The 17,966-nt window shown below is 41.0% G+C and overlaps 1 protein-coding gene across 14 annotated transcripts in view; it reads left to right on the plus strand.

Moving 5' to 3' along the window:
- OSBPL6 (oxysterol binding protein like 6) overlaps positions 1 to 17,966 on the plus strand; it is a 206,188-nt gene that overhangs the window by 68,760 nt on the left and 119,462 nt on the right. The gene's annotated exons all lie outside the window — the stretch shown is intronic.

Here is a 17,966-nt window from a genome sequence, read left to right on the forward strand (position 1 = left end):
CTATTTTCATACTCAGCAATTGGATGATAAGGAAATCCTTTCACTTTTCCAGGAAACAGCAACATTTCAAAAAATGCCCCCCTCAATCTGGCCTCTGTTTGGGGCTGCACCGTTTTGCACATACTTTTTGAATACCAACCTTGAGGACCCTGTTGGTAGATTCACATTTCGGCAAGTGCAGGTGTTGAGTTTTGTGCATGTAAAGGTATCTCCCTTGTGTGCAAATGGACATTAGTGCCAAAATGTTTGTGTTTATCACAGAAAAGTAGCACATCTGCTTTCATTCACAAATCATAAGACACTATGGCCAGACTGTCATCTACAGCTGAGCAGTGCATAATGCAGCTTGGGAGGAGGCATGTAAAGGTGGCCTTTGTGCTCCCATGAGCCTGGGCTGGTGTGTGTTGGTCTGTTCCTTGGTATAACATAAAGCAAACTGAACACTGAAGGCTATTTTAAGCTATGCCAGTGTCCTCAAGGGGTCAGTGTGGCAGCTGGTGACTTCTGCCAGTGTGTAAAGAACTGCTGGCTAGTTCTTTTTAGCCTGGCCACTCTACCTATGCCAGCAATGGGGGTAGTGACATAGAAGCTACTATGCAGGTTCTTAAAGCACTGACGCTTCCTTCTGGTTCTTAGTGGTTGTCCAGTGTCTTTAAGCTCATGTAGTTGGCCACTTTGCACCATATTCAGGCCTATTGTCCTATTAATCTAAACTGCCTCATGGGAGTCCTCTGTATGCAGCACTGGTCATGTATGCCATTGGTATGAGCTTTGTACAACCACAAAACTTCTCAAGTATCTCAGTATTCCTGTATATAATGTATAGTCAAAGCTTCTTCCAACGAGGAACCATTAAATTTGATTTTTTTGGGGAATGGTTTTCTTCTTTAATGTATGGTAATACTTTTAGGAATGAATCAGTTTTCTCCTTTCACAGTGTATTAATATTAGTGCTCTGAGAAAAGAATTTGTGTGTCTTTCATTTATCTTTTAGAATGGGAAGTGAAGTAGTCTCATTATAATACATACTGAAATCCACACAGTCTCATGTTTTGATAAAGTACAAATATTTATGCAAATAACATCATTAGGCCAATTATACAAAGTCATGGACAGCTTAGTTTATTGTTTATAACAGTTTTGCAGTGTTGCAAGAAGACCTTATTTCCCAAAAGTTTTTCTAAATGGATTATTGTTTTTGTAGACTTCTCTGAAGAATGTTAGGTGTTTGCAGACTTGTGGTTCTCTTGCCTTTTTTCTTTTTATATGTGAATTTGAGCTATCATACATGATTAGTTGTGATTAAACCAGTATTTTTACAATTGTCATACTGAACAATTGCATTGTATGTAGCAGCGGCCATGTAATGATGATTTCCTGTGTCCCCTTGAGACTTTATCATAGAATCATAGAAATGTGGGGCTGGAAGTTACGTCAAGAATTCACCAAGTCTAGTCTTCTGTGCTGAAGCAGGACCAAATAAACCTAGACCATCCCTGACAAGTGGTGTCCAGCCTGTTCTTAAAAACCACCAATGATGATGATTCCACAACCTCCCTTAGGAAGCCTATTCCATAGCTTAATTGAAAGTTTTTTCTAGTATCTAAGCTGAATCTCCTTTGCTACAGATTTAGCCTATTACTTCTTGTCCTACCTTCAGTAGACCTGGGAACAATTGATCACCCTCATTTTTATAACAGTCTTCAAATATGTTCAGGGTTGTTATCAGGTCCCACCTCAGTCCTCTTTTCTCAAGATTAAACATGCCCAGTTTTTAAACTTTTCCTCATAGGTCAGGTTTTATCATTTTTGTTGCTCTCCTCTGGACTCTTTCCAATTGGTCCACATCTTTCCTAAAGTATGGCACCCAGGATTGTGATCCAGTATAACCCCTACATCATTTTCAGCAGTATTACCACCTATCCAGCTAGTCCCCATTTTGTAGTTGTGCGTTTGATGATTTTCCTTCCAAAGTTAAGTACTTTGTACTTATCTTTATTGAATTTCATTTTGTTGAATTGAGACCAATTCTCCAATTTGTCTGGGTTCTTTTGAATTCTAATCCTGTCCTCCAAACCCCTCCAAGCTTTATGTCACCTGCAAAGCTTACAAGCATCAAGTCATTAATGAAAATATTGAATAGTACCTGGACCCAGGACTGACCCCATTAAATCTGACCTCCCAATTTGACAACAAACCATTGATAACTACTCTTTGAGTACAGTTGTTCAACCAGTTATGGACCTACCTTATAGGAAATTAATCTAGACCACATTTCTGTAGTTGGTTATAAGACTGTAGGAAATGTGGTTTCATATGGGATGATTTGTTCCATGCTATTATCCTCTAGCTGCTTACAATTTAATTGTTTAATAATTTGTTCCAGTATCTTTCCACGTATTGAAGTTACACTGAGTGGTCTGTAGTTTCTTTTTAAAGATAGTACTAGGTTTGCCCTTCTCCATTGCTCTGGGTCCTCACTCATCCTCCATCAGTTCTCGAAGATAATTGCTAATGGTTCTGAGATTGCTTCAGCTAGTTTCTTAAGTACCCTAGGATGAATTTCATGAGGCCCTCCCTACTTGAGTACATCTAACTTCGCTAAATATTCTTTAACCTGTTCTTTCCCTATTTTGGCTTGTGTTGCTTCCTCTTTATTGTTAATATTAATTGTGTTGAGTATCTGGTTGCTGTTACCCTTTTTAGTGAAGACTTATCCAAAGTAGGTATTAAATACCTTCACCATCTTGATGTTATTAGTTTCTCGTTCCCCACTAAGTAGAGAACCTAGACTTTCGTTTGTCTTTTTCTTACTCCTAATGTATTTAAAGAACCTGTTCTTTTTCTCTTTTATGTCCCTTGCTAGGTGTAACTCATTTTGTGCCTTAGCCTTTCTGATTTTGTTCCTACATGCTTGTTGCTATTCTTTTGTACTCCTCCTTATCAATTCATCTATGTTGTAACTTTTTGTGGGTTTTCTTTTTGATTTTCAGGTCATTAAAGAGCTCCTGAAGGAGCCATATTGGCCTTTTACTATTCTTCCTGTCTTTCCTTCATGTTGGGATACTTTGCAGTTGTGCTTTTAATATTGTTTCCTTGAGAAGCCGCCTGCTCTGCTGAACTCCTTTATCCCTTAGATTTTCTTCCCATGGGACCTTATCTATCTGTTCTGTGAGTTTGTTAAAGTCTGCTTTTTTGAGGTTCATTGTCCTTATTCTGCTGTTCTCACTCCTTCGTTTCCTTCGAATCATAACACCTATCATTTCATGATCACTTTCACCCAAATTGCCTTCCTCCTTCAGATTCGCTACTAATTCCTCTCGTTTGGTCAGAATCAAATCTAAAATGGCTGTTCCCCTGATTACTTCCTCCACTTTCTGAAACAAAAAGCTGTCCCCGAAATATTCCAAGAACTTATTGGAAATTTTGAGTTTTGCTGCATTACTTTTCCAACAGATGTCTGGGTAGTTGAAGTCTGCTATTGCTAGTAGGTCTTGTTTTTTTAGATATTTTTGTTGTTCATTCTAGAAATGCCTAATCCATCTCTTCTTCCTGAATTGGTGCTTTGTAGTAGATCTTTACCGTGATATGATCCCTACTTCCCCCCCCTTTTTTTCTTTATCCAGAGAGTTTAAACTGCTTGGCTTCTTACCTCCTTGTGGACCTCAGAACAAGTCTTGGCACCAATATAGCTTGACCCTTTGAGACATGAGGTTTGGGAAAAAGTACTGATAAGTGGATGACCTGACTCTCATGAAACTTGAAAACTACTTTAGGGATGAATCTGGGATAGGGGCATAATAAGATCTATTCTTTACAGTAGGTAGTACGTGGCGGGTCTGTGATGAGTGACCCTAACGCCCTGACTCTTCTGGCTGATGTTACAGCTATTAGAAAGGCCACCTTTATAGATAGATAGATGGGCCACAGAATATGTGGCTAGAGGCTCACAGGGTGGTTTAGTGAGAGATGATAGAATGAAACTGTGGTCCCACTGAGGTGCACATTCAACACTGGTGGAAAGGATCTGAGAATTTAATCCTCTTCAGAAATCTAGTTGTGACAGGATGAGTGAATATTGTTCAATTATCCACTAGAGGATGGAAAGTGCTGATCGCCGCTAAACGCACTTGCAGTAAGTAGATACTCTAAGATAGGAGTGATCCTGTGAGCCTCTAGCCACATGTTCTGTGGCCCATCTGTTTTTCCTAAACCTCATATCTCAGAGGAAGAGAGAAGGGTGCATTCTCTGGATGTCTGAAGGGTTTGGCCTTTTACCTACAAAGAACGAAGGACATTAGAAAGACACCTAAACTATTTGTTCCCAAACTCCTTGCATTTGTGTATAGACATCTAAGATGTTGAGCAGATTCCCCTATTGAGTTCCCTCTTGTTGCTCCTATGACCCTACTGTAATTTTCCATATCCCCCACAACACCTAGTTCTTGGTTAAGGTTGCCTTTTTATAATTACCTGTGGGCTTTTGTCACCTTTCCCTTTGAACCTAGTTTAGTGCCCTCCTCACTAGGCTGGTGAGTTGGTGTGCAAGGTTGCTCTTTCCCTTTTTGGTCAGATGGACCTCATCTCTTCCCAGCAGGTCACCTTCGTGGAACAGCATCCCATGGTTGAGAAAGCCATAGCCCTCATTTATTGAGTCATGTCTCCCAACTAAGGATTGAAGCCTTAAATATTTTAAAGTTATAGAGCTTAGCTGCTTTCCATAGTAAATTGAGCAAAAATATTTCCATAGTATTGCTATGGGTAAAAACTAATTCTTTTTCTCCCCACTCCATGTGGTGTTATCTGGGAAAACTGGTAATGGTTGGAAGTTCCAGGACAAAGATGATACATTTCAAAATGAGATATTCAATGCCTCTTACTTCAGTTAAAGTATTCTCAAATTTGGGTGTGAATTTAGGGCTTAGGCGGGTGCCAATTAATAGCACTGGAGACTAAACTCTGTGTAGGTACAGAACAAGTGCTGTAGAGCATGGGCAGCATCAGTGTAATGTGTCCTATAAACATGCTTTTGTCCTAATGTTGGGAGTGAGGATAACCTAAGCTCCATGCATGCTCCAGCCTTGCCTTCTCTGCTGGGACTGTCGTCCAAGGCAGATTACAGACTGTTGTGGTGGCTTTTGTGATATGCATGCTTGTGTACTGGGAACTGCACTGAGACCTCCAAACTCATTTTGCATATTGCAGAGCACCAAGTAATGTCTGATATTAATAGCTTTTGGTCAGTAATGACCTGGTGTGTTTGAACCTGCAACCTAGAGGTGAATGTCTCTGATTCCCCTGGAGTTATCAATATCAGTCCTCTGAACCAAAGCTGAAATAGTAAGAGGTGCCAACTCAATTGTAGTAGAAAATTATTAAAACTAATTTAATAAATAGCATGGTAGTAGTGGGGATTTTTTTATATGGGAGTGCATGAAAAAAAGCTTCAAATTTAAGAACACTTCTGATAATTTCTGTCATCCTGTCCCCCCTTTCCTGTCCAAATATATGAAACCTAAAGTTTTTACTGTATTCTTTTAGATAAAATCCGTAGGTTGAAAAGTGCTGTTGTTGGTAGAGAAGATGTATTTTGCAGTCTCTTCTTCCTTTTAAGTTACTCCATTTTCTCCAAGTGGTTGACAGTTAAACATATTTTGGATATTTACATTGTTTATAGATATACAAACAGCTGCCTTTGTTGTGGCCAAAACACAGTTGGAAGAGGGTTTAATGGTTCAATATTCTTCTGTCATTAAAATGTAATAAAATAAATACAGTTTTGTAGGGAAAATGCTGTACCACTTAAGTAACACTTTTGTTTTCAGCTGCACCTTTTCTGCTTTGAAAATATTGTTGTGAATTTAGTGGGTTTAAATTTTAATAATCTCTCATATGTTCGCTATTACTGCAATAGAGATAAATTTAATTTCATGTTATTGTTTTGTATGGAGTAATAGTGAACACTCCTGAGGTGAATTTTAAGAGAACTACTGAATGAATAATTCAGCTATGTCGAATCAGGTGGGAAGGGGTCTGATGCTAGGAAGGGGTTGGATGTTCTCATCCAGGCCAAGCTCAATTACTACATCATTCTTTTTGTTTGGCCTTGAAAAAAGCAGTCTTGCCCAATTTGTATCCTTTCAGAACACTGCTGCAAAGTTTGTTTTCTTAACCCATCTGTGTCACCATATTACCCCTCTCTCTGCATGCCTCCATTTTCTCCCCTTTCTCTATTGCATCAAACATAAGCTACTTGTCTTCACTTTCAAGATCCTTTGTGACCTATCCTTCTCACCGACCATCTCAGTCACTGTCGAGGTCAGCCCCTGCCTCTCATCAGCCCATGATGCCAGCCTCCGTCACCCATTTGTTAAATTTTCAAACAAGAAGTTTCGTGTTTTCTCCATATTGTTGCTCATGCTTGGGAGAAGCTCCCCTAAACCTCCTCAAAGCTACCTCATTATATTCCTTCAAATCCCTAGAGCCCTGCATAGATACGAATTTATATCTGTGGATGCGGATATCCGTGGCTATAAATCGGTATCTGCGGAACTGCAGGGCTCTCCCGGGAAGTGCAGTGGCGAAAGGAGCAGAACGTGTAGGTGCTGGCTTGCTTAATGTACCTTTTATAAAATAGAAGAAGTTGTGTTTCTCTGATTTTTTTTTTTTAAACTAACCATGCCAGGACCAGAAATTGCAAACCAAGGAATAAAAATTCCTAAAGAAACTTACAATTTATACCCATTTTGAACAGACATAAGGTTTGTAGCTGGAAGATGGCCTTAAATAAGGCACATAAGGATTTTTTGCTTTATTCCATTTCATTGACGGTTAAAGCCTTAATCTTCTGAACATTTCATCCAAATTGAGGTGACAAGACACTTCTGTCTCTGGCAAAAAATATAAAATGAAAATCAATCTGCAAAACAAGTTCAGCTATGAAAATGATAAAGATAACCAGGGCCTAGAAGAAAGATATCAACTTGGCTTTTTGGCAAATCTCTGACCATCCTTCAAAGACTGTGGGTTTTTTGGTTTGTTTGGATAAAGTCCTTCCAAAAAAAAAAAAAATCACCAACAACCTCCTCCCCTTACCCCCCAACTTCAACTAATGGCACTTATAGCAGCTAAAAACCCTAAATCTAGATAGTGAAAAATATATGGTAACAGACACCATTTAGTTAAATGATTTTGAAAGAATTCTTGTTATATTACAAGCCAAATTGTACTTGGCTTGATGAAATGTAGTGTACTGTAGACATCTTTCTCCCTCCCTATGATTTCATGTTGAGCAAGTAACATATTCTATATATTTTGCACATAGTAGTCCCTGATGGTTCTTGGCTACTGTGTAGGCACACAAAGGCAGTGGAGATGTAACAAGCACCCCCTCCTTTATCTGCAGCCAAACACAAACTCAGGCCTTGCGCTCCTCCGAGGGTGTATGTGCACTGCAAGGTAGCGTGGGTAGGCATACATCTAGCTTTAATCTAGCAGCATGGATAACAGCAATGAAAATGTGGTGACATGGGCATCAGTGCAGGCTAGCTGCCCAAGTAGAAGCCTGTCGGGGACCCAGAGTACATACACAGGTTGCTAGCCTGCCCTGAAGACCATGCTGCTACATCTTCGCTTCTATTCTTAACTGCACTAGCTAGATTAAAGTTAGCATGGGGATGTCAACCTGCTGTACAATCACATCTTTATTTGCTGGGTAAATGTGTCCTTTGTGCAAGGAATGTTCCATCTCGGAGAGCCCTGGGGCAGAAGTCACCACAAGGAATTGTGTATGTGCCAGAGAAGGAACAAGCTGTACAATCCCATTCATGCCACCCTGGGACAATAGGTCTTTACACAAGCCCCAGCATGGCATATTGCATAAGTGCTACTGTTGCACTCTGTCATGACCGAGATGTGAGTGGTCTGGCTAGTGGGTAGGACCAGGAATCAGGCCAACTGATTGCAGCAGGAATAGGGCCTACTGATTGAAGTGGGTGTTGGCGGAAAGGGGTCAGAGCCAAAGTCAGAAACTAAGAAACAAGCTGAAGGTTGGAACCAGAGTCAGGAATCAGGAGTCTAGTTGGAGATCGTAGCTGGAGTGAGGGACTAGCAGTCAAGCCAATGGTCAGAGCCAAAGAACGGTGTTGTGGTCTGATGCAGGGAATGAGAGCAGGGTCTGTTGTAGCAGCAGGTTGGGTATTGCTGGATCGCACAAACAGGTTCCTTGAACTTCGTCCATGCTTAAGTAATATGCCTGGACCAATCAGAGGTTGCGGGGAGTGCTGCCAATTGGGTCTTCTGTCAGCGGTGCTTCCTGTGGTACTTAATCTCCCATGGTTTACAGTCATTGATGGCAGCACTGCCAGGCAGTGGTGTGGAAGCAATGGTTGCCCGGAGCTCTGCTGAGCCAGGTTTTAGTTCTCTAGATCCTTGGAACCTCATTATGTGATTAGTGTGGTCATATATATGTATATACATACTATACATGTAGTATGTTTGGTACTTTTAGCCATCACAAACACAGTTTCACATCTGTGGAAGTATCCTTGCTTTTTGATTTTGGGTGATATTCCAAACAATTCTAATTGGACAAAACATTCCAGAGGGAGAGAGAACAAACAAACATTATGCATAGTCCCATATAGTTCACAGGAGATATGCAAACTTTTTCAATAAACTCCACCTATTTAATAATTTTAGTCCTCTCTTGTAGCCTTTGCTGGTCAGTAGCCTTGGTTTCACATTTTAAAGCTGAAATAAGCAAATATTTTTCTGCTAATTTTGAATAAATATTAAATCATAACATTTTGCTTCATGTTTCTTAGCTGGTGTAAGTATCCTCACACCTTCTTGTCAATTGTCTAAATGGGCCATCTTGATTATCACCATAAAAGTTTTTTTTTCCTTCTTCTGATAATAGCTCATCTTAATTAATTAGCCTCTTACAGTTTGTATGGTAACTTCCACCTTCTCTGTATGTGTATATATAACTTCTTACTATATGTTCCATCCTATGCATCCGATGAAGTGGGCTGTAGCCCACGAAAGCTTATGCTCTAATACATTTGTTAGTCTCTAAGGTGCCACAAGTACTCCTGTTCTTTTTTAAAGAAATACATGTTTACCTTCTCTGGAGCAAAACGTTGCTCACTGCTTGTGTGTGCCATATCCATTTTTTTCCAGTGCTTTTGTCTTCATACTGTATTACTGAAAAAGAAGCCAGCTGTGTCAGTAACAGCATCTCGGTAACCATAATCTGTCATGTTGGCAATTTAATCCATCTTCCAATAAAATTACATGGATTCTGTAAAGGCCTTAAAGCCATTTTGGATCTGAAGGCTGTTTCTAATCACAGACTGCTTTGCTTGAAGCAGTGAAAACCCAGGACAGTGCTGGATTCAAATTCCTGTCTATGCAGTAGAAGGGTCTCTTATATACACTGACCCAGATGTTGAAAACCACTGGAGGTTTCCTTGAGACCTTGTACTGTGCATAAAGTAACAGAGACAGGCCCTTCCCCCAGCCCACTCATTTTAAGAGCTGTCAAACTTATTGAATTTTTTACTGTGCAGGTTTCTTTATGATGATGCTCATCTCCAAGTGCAGCTGACACCACTGAAAATGTGAAAATTACCATTTGCAGATAATTATTGTGGTATCTCTGGCATTCCTGTGCTTTTAGACTGTGGAATAATAGATTACTGTAAATATTTTAGTAGTGGTACCACAAATAGCATAGTAAAGATCAAGTTGCCAGTGATGACCACTATCAATTGGAAAATGCTGTTTAAGCAAAGGATACCACAAACATATATGGTAACTTTAATTTTATAAATAAAATATATTTGCTTTTCTATAGCTTCCTTCTTAGACTTGAGCAATGAGTTAGGAACTGGCAGAGCAGCAGTAAGGCAGGCAAATGCAGCATCCATTTTATGGTCTGCTTGCAACATTACAATCTATTTTTTTAATGTGTGAGACAAAATATTGGCTAAGATACCAGGATGTCCTCTTTTTCAAAAAGTGTCATGGGATCTAACTGCAAGGGACCTTGGGTTAACAGCACTTCATACAGTGCAGCATTCTTCTAGTATTCTGTTAGTGGTCTAATGTGAGGAAATGCATTTTATACAGATTACGTTGACAGCATCCATTAAATTCCTGGGCTGAAACCATGGCACTTTGTTTTTAACCTTTTTGTTTAATTGCTTTTAGTGGACTAGTGATGTAAGATACAGCACCTTAAGGTCAATCAGAAATAGTTATAGGGCCACATTCTTCGCCAGTGATAAGGCTAAATGGCCATCTGGGATTCTCTTGGCAGTCTGGAGCTCTGCCCCATTCCCATCCCGGGCAGACTCGGACAGTGATGAGGAGAGGGCATGGCTGGTGTCCAGTGTGCTCTGATAGTCCTGGGTGGCGGCAGTGGAGAGCTGTTGCGGGCAGATGCAAGTTAGAATGAGTCTATGAACCATCATCTGTATCTTAAGTTATGATGACAGATAATAAATTGAAAAAGTTTGTTAGTCATTTACATATGATACAGTCACTTAGATGAGAAGTGTGTAGGAAGTTTCACGATTAAAAAACACAATAAAATAAATCCCCAAAAGCCCCCTTCAAGAAAAGTTTTGTAACTGGAGCTATGAAAAACAGTGTGGTAGGGGAAGGTTCCTAGGATGATGTAATGGTCCTCACTTGGGGTCTGGTTGGGGAGCATGGCCTAGTGGTCACGGTCACAACCCCTGACTGCCAAGGGGGTTGTGGGGAGGGGAGCCCAGGCTCTCCCACTCCACTGGGCTCCAGCCAGGGCCCTTTGGGCTAACAGTGGTCTGGCAACCAAGGCTGCTTAAGGCTGTCATCCCTCGGCCCCTTCCTCTCACCTCATCTTCCCCCGGTGTCAGCTTAGTCCAAGGCTTTCCTCTGGTAGGAATAAGTAAGGGGAGGTTACCAGTGTCCAAGGTCCACAGTATACTCCCCTCTCTGGTGTCTCTGTGGTGGGTCCTCCCTTTCTTTAGGGAGGGCCCCTTTGGGCTGCTGTATCAGAGCCTTTAGGCTTCCTTCTGTTCTGTGGTGCTGGAGCTGTGGGCTGCAGGTCTGCTCACCTCCAGCTCTGCCACCCAAATGAGCGAATTCCCTGTTTTTTAATTCCTCCAGCAGATGGAGCATTTGCTGGCCAAGACCCAAATAATCCCTTAATCCCTTGTTGCCTTTGTACACTCCATCACAGATGATTTTGCCATTCATAAAGAAATATCTCTGAAATGTCTAGAGTAGTCATGCAACCTTATTTTTTGGAACCTGTCTGATATAAGAATTTTTAATAACAAATCAACCAGGCTTCAATAGCCCTTGTTTCAATACAGCTTCAGTTTACTGCTCTCCTTCACACTGTAATAAACCTGATGGCTTGTACTGGGTACTTTCCGTCTACCCCTGCTGAGCTGCAGGGAAAGAATCTAGCCGGCTCTCAAGGCCCTTGTGTTATGCAGTTCAAAATACAGCCAGTAGAGGGCTCCATTGTCTCCAGAGTTCAGGACAAAGATGTAGATAGGACCAGGATCATGAGGGAGTTGGAGGTTGCAGGAGAGCAGGTGCAGCAGTCTGGCGGTTGCAGCCTGGGGGCTAGGTGTGAAGGGAAATCTGGACAGTGGGCAGCTTGAGTAGGGGGAGCGTGGAATGCTGAGAGATGGGCAGACACAGTGCAAGGGGCCACTGGTAGCAGCAGTGGGAGGATACAGAGTACTATCCTGCAGTAAGGAGGGACAGTTATCCTTATACCAACTCTAGCAAAAAGGGGAAACTGATACTGGTTCAGGCCTGTAGGCACTGCTGTGATACAATAAAAAAATCATCATAATATGTATTTTCAGTTGAGATTGAGTATGAGATGGAGAGTATATGAAGCAACTAGTTACAGGGACACTGCTCTGGAACACAGGCGATGCAGAATGCAAGGAAGGCTCCTACACTATCAGATGTTACAGTTTTGTGGCAGGACCAAAATAAAGACCACGCTAGATGAGCAGAGGGACGGGGAAGGGGAATTGAGACAGTCTTTGAGGTAAAGTAGATTGGAGAGAGATCTTGGATTTTATGGAAACAACTAGAGGAAATTTGAAATGCTTAGGGAGCCTGCATATGGAAGGGTGTGATATGATACTTCTTTTTACACTTGAGAACACAAATAGTTGTGCCACTAGAGTGGCACAACTGATATTGACTTCACTGGTACAGGACTTGGTCTTTGATTTTGAAATCCTACATTTATTAGCCCTGGATAAAGGCATGGACAGATTTTTTGATCTCAACATTTCAGAAGTATGGGGAGGGCCATAGTTCTTTTCCTATCTAACCGAGATTGCAAATGCTTCATATTGATGGTTCTGCACTTTGAGGTAAAACTGATTTGTTGTATCCATTTAATATCCACTGGCTGGGATGATTTAGTTGGGGATTGGTTCTGCTTTGAGCAGGGGGTTGGACTAGATGACCTCCTGAGGTCCCTTCCAACCCTGATATTCTATGATTCTAATATAGTCAGATTTAAAAATCCCAGAATAGGGTTTTTGCAAATTACAAACCATTATTTTTGTTACATTCTGTTACATTTATTGTAAAAGCTTAATTGTTTAGTCTCCAACCTGGTAGCTGCTCAGCATTCTCAATTCATGTTGGGAGTTGAGGGAACTCTGAACTTGTGCGATCAGGCCCGGAGGGTATGTCTACACAGCAAAGAAAAAACCACTGCTGATCAGAAGCAGCCGACTGGGGCTTGGGCTGTTTCATTGCTGTGTAGACTTCTGGTCTCGGGCTGGAGCCTGGACTCTAGGACCCTGTGGGATGAGAGGGTCCCAGAGGTTGGGCTCCATCCTGAGCCCAGAAGTCTACACAGCAGTGAAACAGCCCTGCAGCCCAAGCTCTGAGAGCCCAAGTTGGCTAGCACAGGCCAGCCTTGAGTGTCTAGGTGCTGTGTAGACATACTCTAAATGTTCATGGAATATAAACTGCATAGGGTGTGTATATATCTGCTGCAAACATTCTGTTGACATATTTTTAGGATGCCATGTATTTAGCAATGAGATGACTTTGGTTTTTCTAGTAGTTTAAAATTGCACATTTGTGAAACGTGTCTAAACATTTCTTTGCAATAGACCCCCCCCCCCCACCCTTAAGCAGAAACAGGCATTTTCCTCTCTGGTAGACTGCCCTGAATCCAGGGGATTAGTGAGGAAAGTTAAAATACTGCAAAGTCATACTGACTTCATTGTATCTGCAACCAGCTTAGCTTGTATTTGCTCACCATGTTTAATGCAGAGGGGTAATTTTATGATATTTGTTGCTTGCTCAATCTGAGAGTTTTGCTTGTGTACTTTTTCAACAGAGAAATCAAGATGAGAAGGTATGTTGCAGTCAACGGAGTATTAGTAACACATTTTTGTAAATTGATTGTTGGGTTAAGTTATTTTTTAAAATCACGTTTTCCAAATTGCATTTTAAAAATAGAGCTGCCTTATCATTTACATTTTAAGGTCAAGAACAGATAATAAGTGCCAGGAAAGTCACTTATTTGTCTAGCTGTCTTACAGAAGATTTGTTGGATGATTCAATGTAATTACTTAACCAGGATGGAAATGATGAAGAACCCTTTAGAAGTATTGTAGTTGAAGGGCCAAATCCAGACTCTTGTCAGACAGGTGTATGGTTGATGTAACCTCTTATTCTAACTTGTTTGCAGCCTTGCACAGAACACCATGTGAGGTAATCCTGTCAGAGGCTGGAGTAAATCGTTGCAAAATATGAAGTGACTAGGTCAGGGAGTGCCTGTGCTAAAATTTGATGACCATGCTTCCTAACTCCAGGCCCTACCACAGACCATTTCTCTATGGCTGTGGTAGGGGAAAACTTGTGGTGTGTGAATTCTGTGCGGGTAGGGGAACCCCAGAGCAGGGAGCAATAGAGGCATTCTGTTTAGTTATGTCTCTTCCCACTTACATATAAGTATAAGAAGTACTCTATATTTGGCAAAAAGATGGCATTTAATTAAACATAAAAAGGACGAATTTCTCTGTTGTGTGGTGCAATTTTTTTTCCTGTTAGAGAAGGTTATGTTCATAAATGTTATTCTATTTTAAGTTTTATGAAAGGAACAAGCAGTGAAGAGATTAGTAGCAAATGTGCCTTAACCTACTTGTATGTAGTGAAAAGGTGCGTAGGAGTTTACACAGTAAGATATGAGAAAAAAAAGACTTATAATTAAAGCTGTGAGTGGCAGTATGAGTGTCTTTCATTCCACACAGGACAGAGTGCCATTCAGCAAGAATCTTGCACTGAAAGATTTGTCATTGCCATGCCATATTTTCATGGGAGTGAACTGAAATAAGAACTCCTAAGAACAAATCACCCTTGCTTCATGTGTCCTGAGTAGTTGATTCAAATATAGGTGACTGGAGGAGGGCTTAGGTAATTGAACAGCCCAGATAAAGATACTGAAGGGCAGATGTCTCATTTTCAACTGTTTATAGGCTGGGGGTGGCAAAAAGGTTACAGACCCCAAGCCTGTGATCTATCCTGCACCTGATATCTTTGTACATTCAGTGCCCTTAGATTATGTAAACCAGTGTTTCCCAAACTTGGGACGCCGCTTGTTCAGGGAAAGCCCCTGGCGGCCCAGGCCAGTTTGTTTACCTGCCGCATCTGTAGGTTCAGCCAATCGCGGCTCCCACTGGCTGCGGTTCGCCGCTGCAGGCCAGTGGGGGCTGCAGGAAGCGGCATGGGCTGAGGGATGTTTTTGTTGTCCTTAGACATATTCAGTATGTCTACATGCAATAATAATTTTTTGTTTTTTCTTAATGTGGTCAAAATTGTCTATGTACAGTAACTATTCTCTAGATTTTGTTTAGCTAAATGTAAACATACACTGTATTTCCTTTATCCACTAATCCTGGTTTTCTCAAAAGTTATTAAGAATGAAGAGAATTAAATGTAAATCAGTCTAAGAAACACTGTATGATACAGTCATGATAGCTGAATGGCACCATTCTTTTGTTGACTTTATTCTGTATTAACAATTCTAAAGTACAAAGAGAGACCTGTTTTGCTGGGGTACTTATAATTCTTAGTGAGATAACACTGGCAACTATATTTCTTTCTATTCAGTAACTGAATATTCTGTTATTTAACTTCATTTGTTTATTTTTGGATTTATTTGGATTTATACATGAATTTAAGTTCTCTACAAGTTTCAGCAATCAGATATTGAAAATACTTAGGAATGCTTTTAACCTTCAAAGAGCTTCACAAATAATAGTTAAAATTACCCACTTCACTCAGATGTTTGTGAGGATTAATTTGTTATCAACCCTTCTTTACTGATGGGGAAACTAAGGCAGAGAGGGTAAGTGATGGATTGAAGGAGTCTCTGTTAGAGCTGGCATCAGAGCCTATGAGGTTTCCACTCCTCTGCTCAGACCACCAACCTCTAACGTGGTTGCTGGACTGTGTACTCTTTCAGGATCTGATTCTGTTCTCGCACCTCATGAATAACTACAGTGGAGTCAATAGAGTCACACAGGTGTAACAGTGTGCACAAGAGTAAGAGCACTGTTTGAACTGAATCCAAGGCAGCATTGTTTTTGTGGGATACCTACTGCATACAGCTACTACAAGATTATAAAGTGTGAGTGATAGTTAAGTGACCTGAGCACTTAGGATCTACAACACTGATGGACAGAGCCGATATTTCTCTTTCAGCGTGTTAACTGTAGGTATGAAAAGCCACCTTTTAGCAATCCGTGTAGATAACAAAAAGGCTGCATGTTACTGACTTGTGAATTACCATTTTATATTTGAAAAATTAAGTGGTGATTACTGGGTGATGGAGGTGTAAGTATTGGGACTGCTCAGTGCTAGAGTACACCAAACCCTCAGTGTGCCAGGTGCCTCTCTACTTAGAGGCAAGCACTGTAGGTGCTTCAGCAGCTAGGCTGGGTCAGCATTAACCCTGGTGGGTCTCAGTAACCATTCAGACATTTAACTAAATGAAAGGGTATTTTACTAGGGCTGGCAGGACAGAGAAAGCATGCAGCTACCTTCAATACAGAGGCTTACACAGTTACAGTTCAAAGTGAGCAATAGCAGTAAGTATTTGGACCCCTGAGGGCGGTCCAGTCGAGAGTCAGGGCTCTTCAGACGTAGTTCCCGGCATGCTTGCTCCATTCCAGTCGCTGTTCAAGCAAATAGATACCTGCAGGCTTCCAGTCCAGGCTCCGTGTCTCTCATTGGGGCTCCTCTGCACTGGCTCCCTGCCCAGCCACTGCTGCTCCCTGTTAAGTCCCACTCAGACCTGCACCCAGCTGTAATATCAGGTAGTCACAATCAGTTCCTCATGTGATTCTGTATACCATTCCTGGGGATTTTTTCCTGCCTCCAGCTTCTCTGCAGCTTGCGTGGCCACCTTGCCATGCCTGGCCACTCCCTGGTTCAGGATCTTTCCCCTTACCTAGCCAGGATGAAAAGGATGTTCAGTGGGGCTGGGGCTGATGGGAGTTTTAGTTCCCTGCTTAGCAGCTCCATCACAGAGGCAGTCCAGTTCTGAAGGTGTTTTTCAGAACCTATACTTAGTACTGATTTTGTGTGAGTAATTCCAGCCCAAGAGAGAAGCTGCAAGGGATGGGAGGTGAGAACATCATCTCCTCCTCTCTCCAGGTTGGTTTCTCTTGGAGGCTCTTACTTGAGCAATATTATTGTGGGTAGCCATTAGGTTTTGTTGCTATGTCCTGTGGACTTTGGTTGTTAAGGTGGTTTTGGCAAAGAAAAGCCTTCCTTGTTGACTCCTTTTTTCCTTTTTTGTTCTATTAGTTTGGTGCTTACCTATAATACTGTGTGGTGAGTCTCGGAAGGAAGACTCTCTTGGTTTCTTTTGTGTGACTATAGTGCACACTTTCCCCCTTTTCTCCTAACCAGCAATTTCTCCTTCTGTCATCTCCTTGAATCCTTCCAGTCTTTGGAAGGGCTTTGTAAACTTGCTAGTTTCGGAAGCTAGTTATCAAAATCAGTGCAAACCCCCCTGTTTGCAAAGTGTCAGCTTTAAAATAAAAACTGTGAACAAAATCAAGTTCAGATCTGCATATCTAAAAAGTCTTTTACCTATCATTCCTAATACCCCAAAAAATAATCTATTGGGGGTGGTGATTTGTTTCACTGTTCTCATCTTTTGTCATTCCAATTCTTCTGTCTGTGTGTGTGTGTGTGTTAAGAGATTTTTTTTGCTATGTTAGGTTAAAAAATATTGTGGAATTTTAATCCAGCACTGAATAATACTAATTATTTTAATCCACATGCAATGGATGTTTTAAATTTGATATGTCATCACATGAAAATCAAAGCTAGAAGTAATCTCAAGGATTTATTATTTTTAATCAGTCTTATTAAACACTTCATTAAAAAGTCTTTATATTCAAATGTATCTCTGCTCATTCACATCAGCTGAGTCAATCTGGAGTTCTGTATAGGGGGATGGCTAGCAAAACAGCACCAGTGATTTTATATCAGTTTAAGTAAGTTTTTTCTTAATTGCTGAAGCCAATTTATATCCCTTAAAAAGATTAATATAATTTAATGTTTTCATAAAATATGCATACTCTTGGAGTACTGCTTCCCCACCTCAGAGGGCCAATAGGGGCCATCATGGCAGTGATGAACACTACACTCCAGTCTGACCTTCTGCTGACCCAAGGGGAAAGACATCTAGAAACTGGGTTCAAATTTAGATTTTCTGTATGGCAGTGTATGTGCTACCTTTAGGCAGTGGTGCTAGCTCATAAAACCTGTTTAAAATGTAAACAATTGCTATTGAACTATCTTCAGTGACAGGAGACTTGGAAAGTTATCAATACCACAGAATTCTCTTTCCAAATAAAGGGGCAGTTTCAACCATGTATGCATGCTGAATAGTAGCTTTCTCC

The sequence above is a fragment of the Chelonia mydas genome, chromosome 11 (genome assembly GCF_015237465.2).
Source record: "Chelonia mydas isolate rCheMyd1 chromosome 11, rCheMyd1.pri.v2, whole genome shotgun sequence".
Classification (NCBI taxonomy): Eukaryota; Metazoa; Chordata; order Testudines; family Cheloniidae; genus Chelonia; species Chelonia mydas.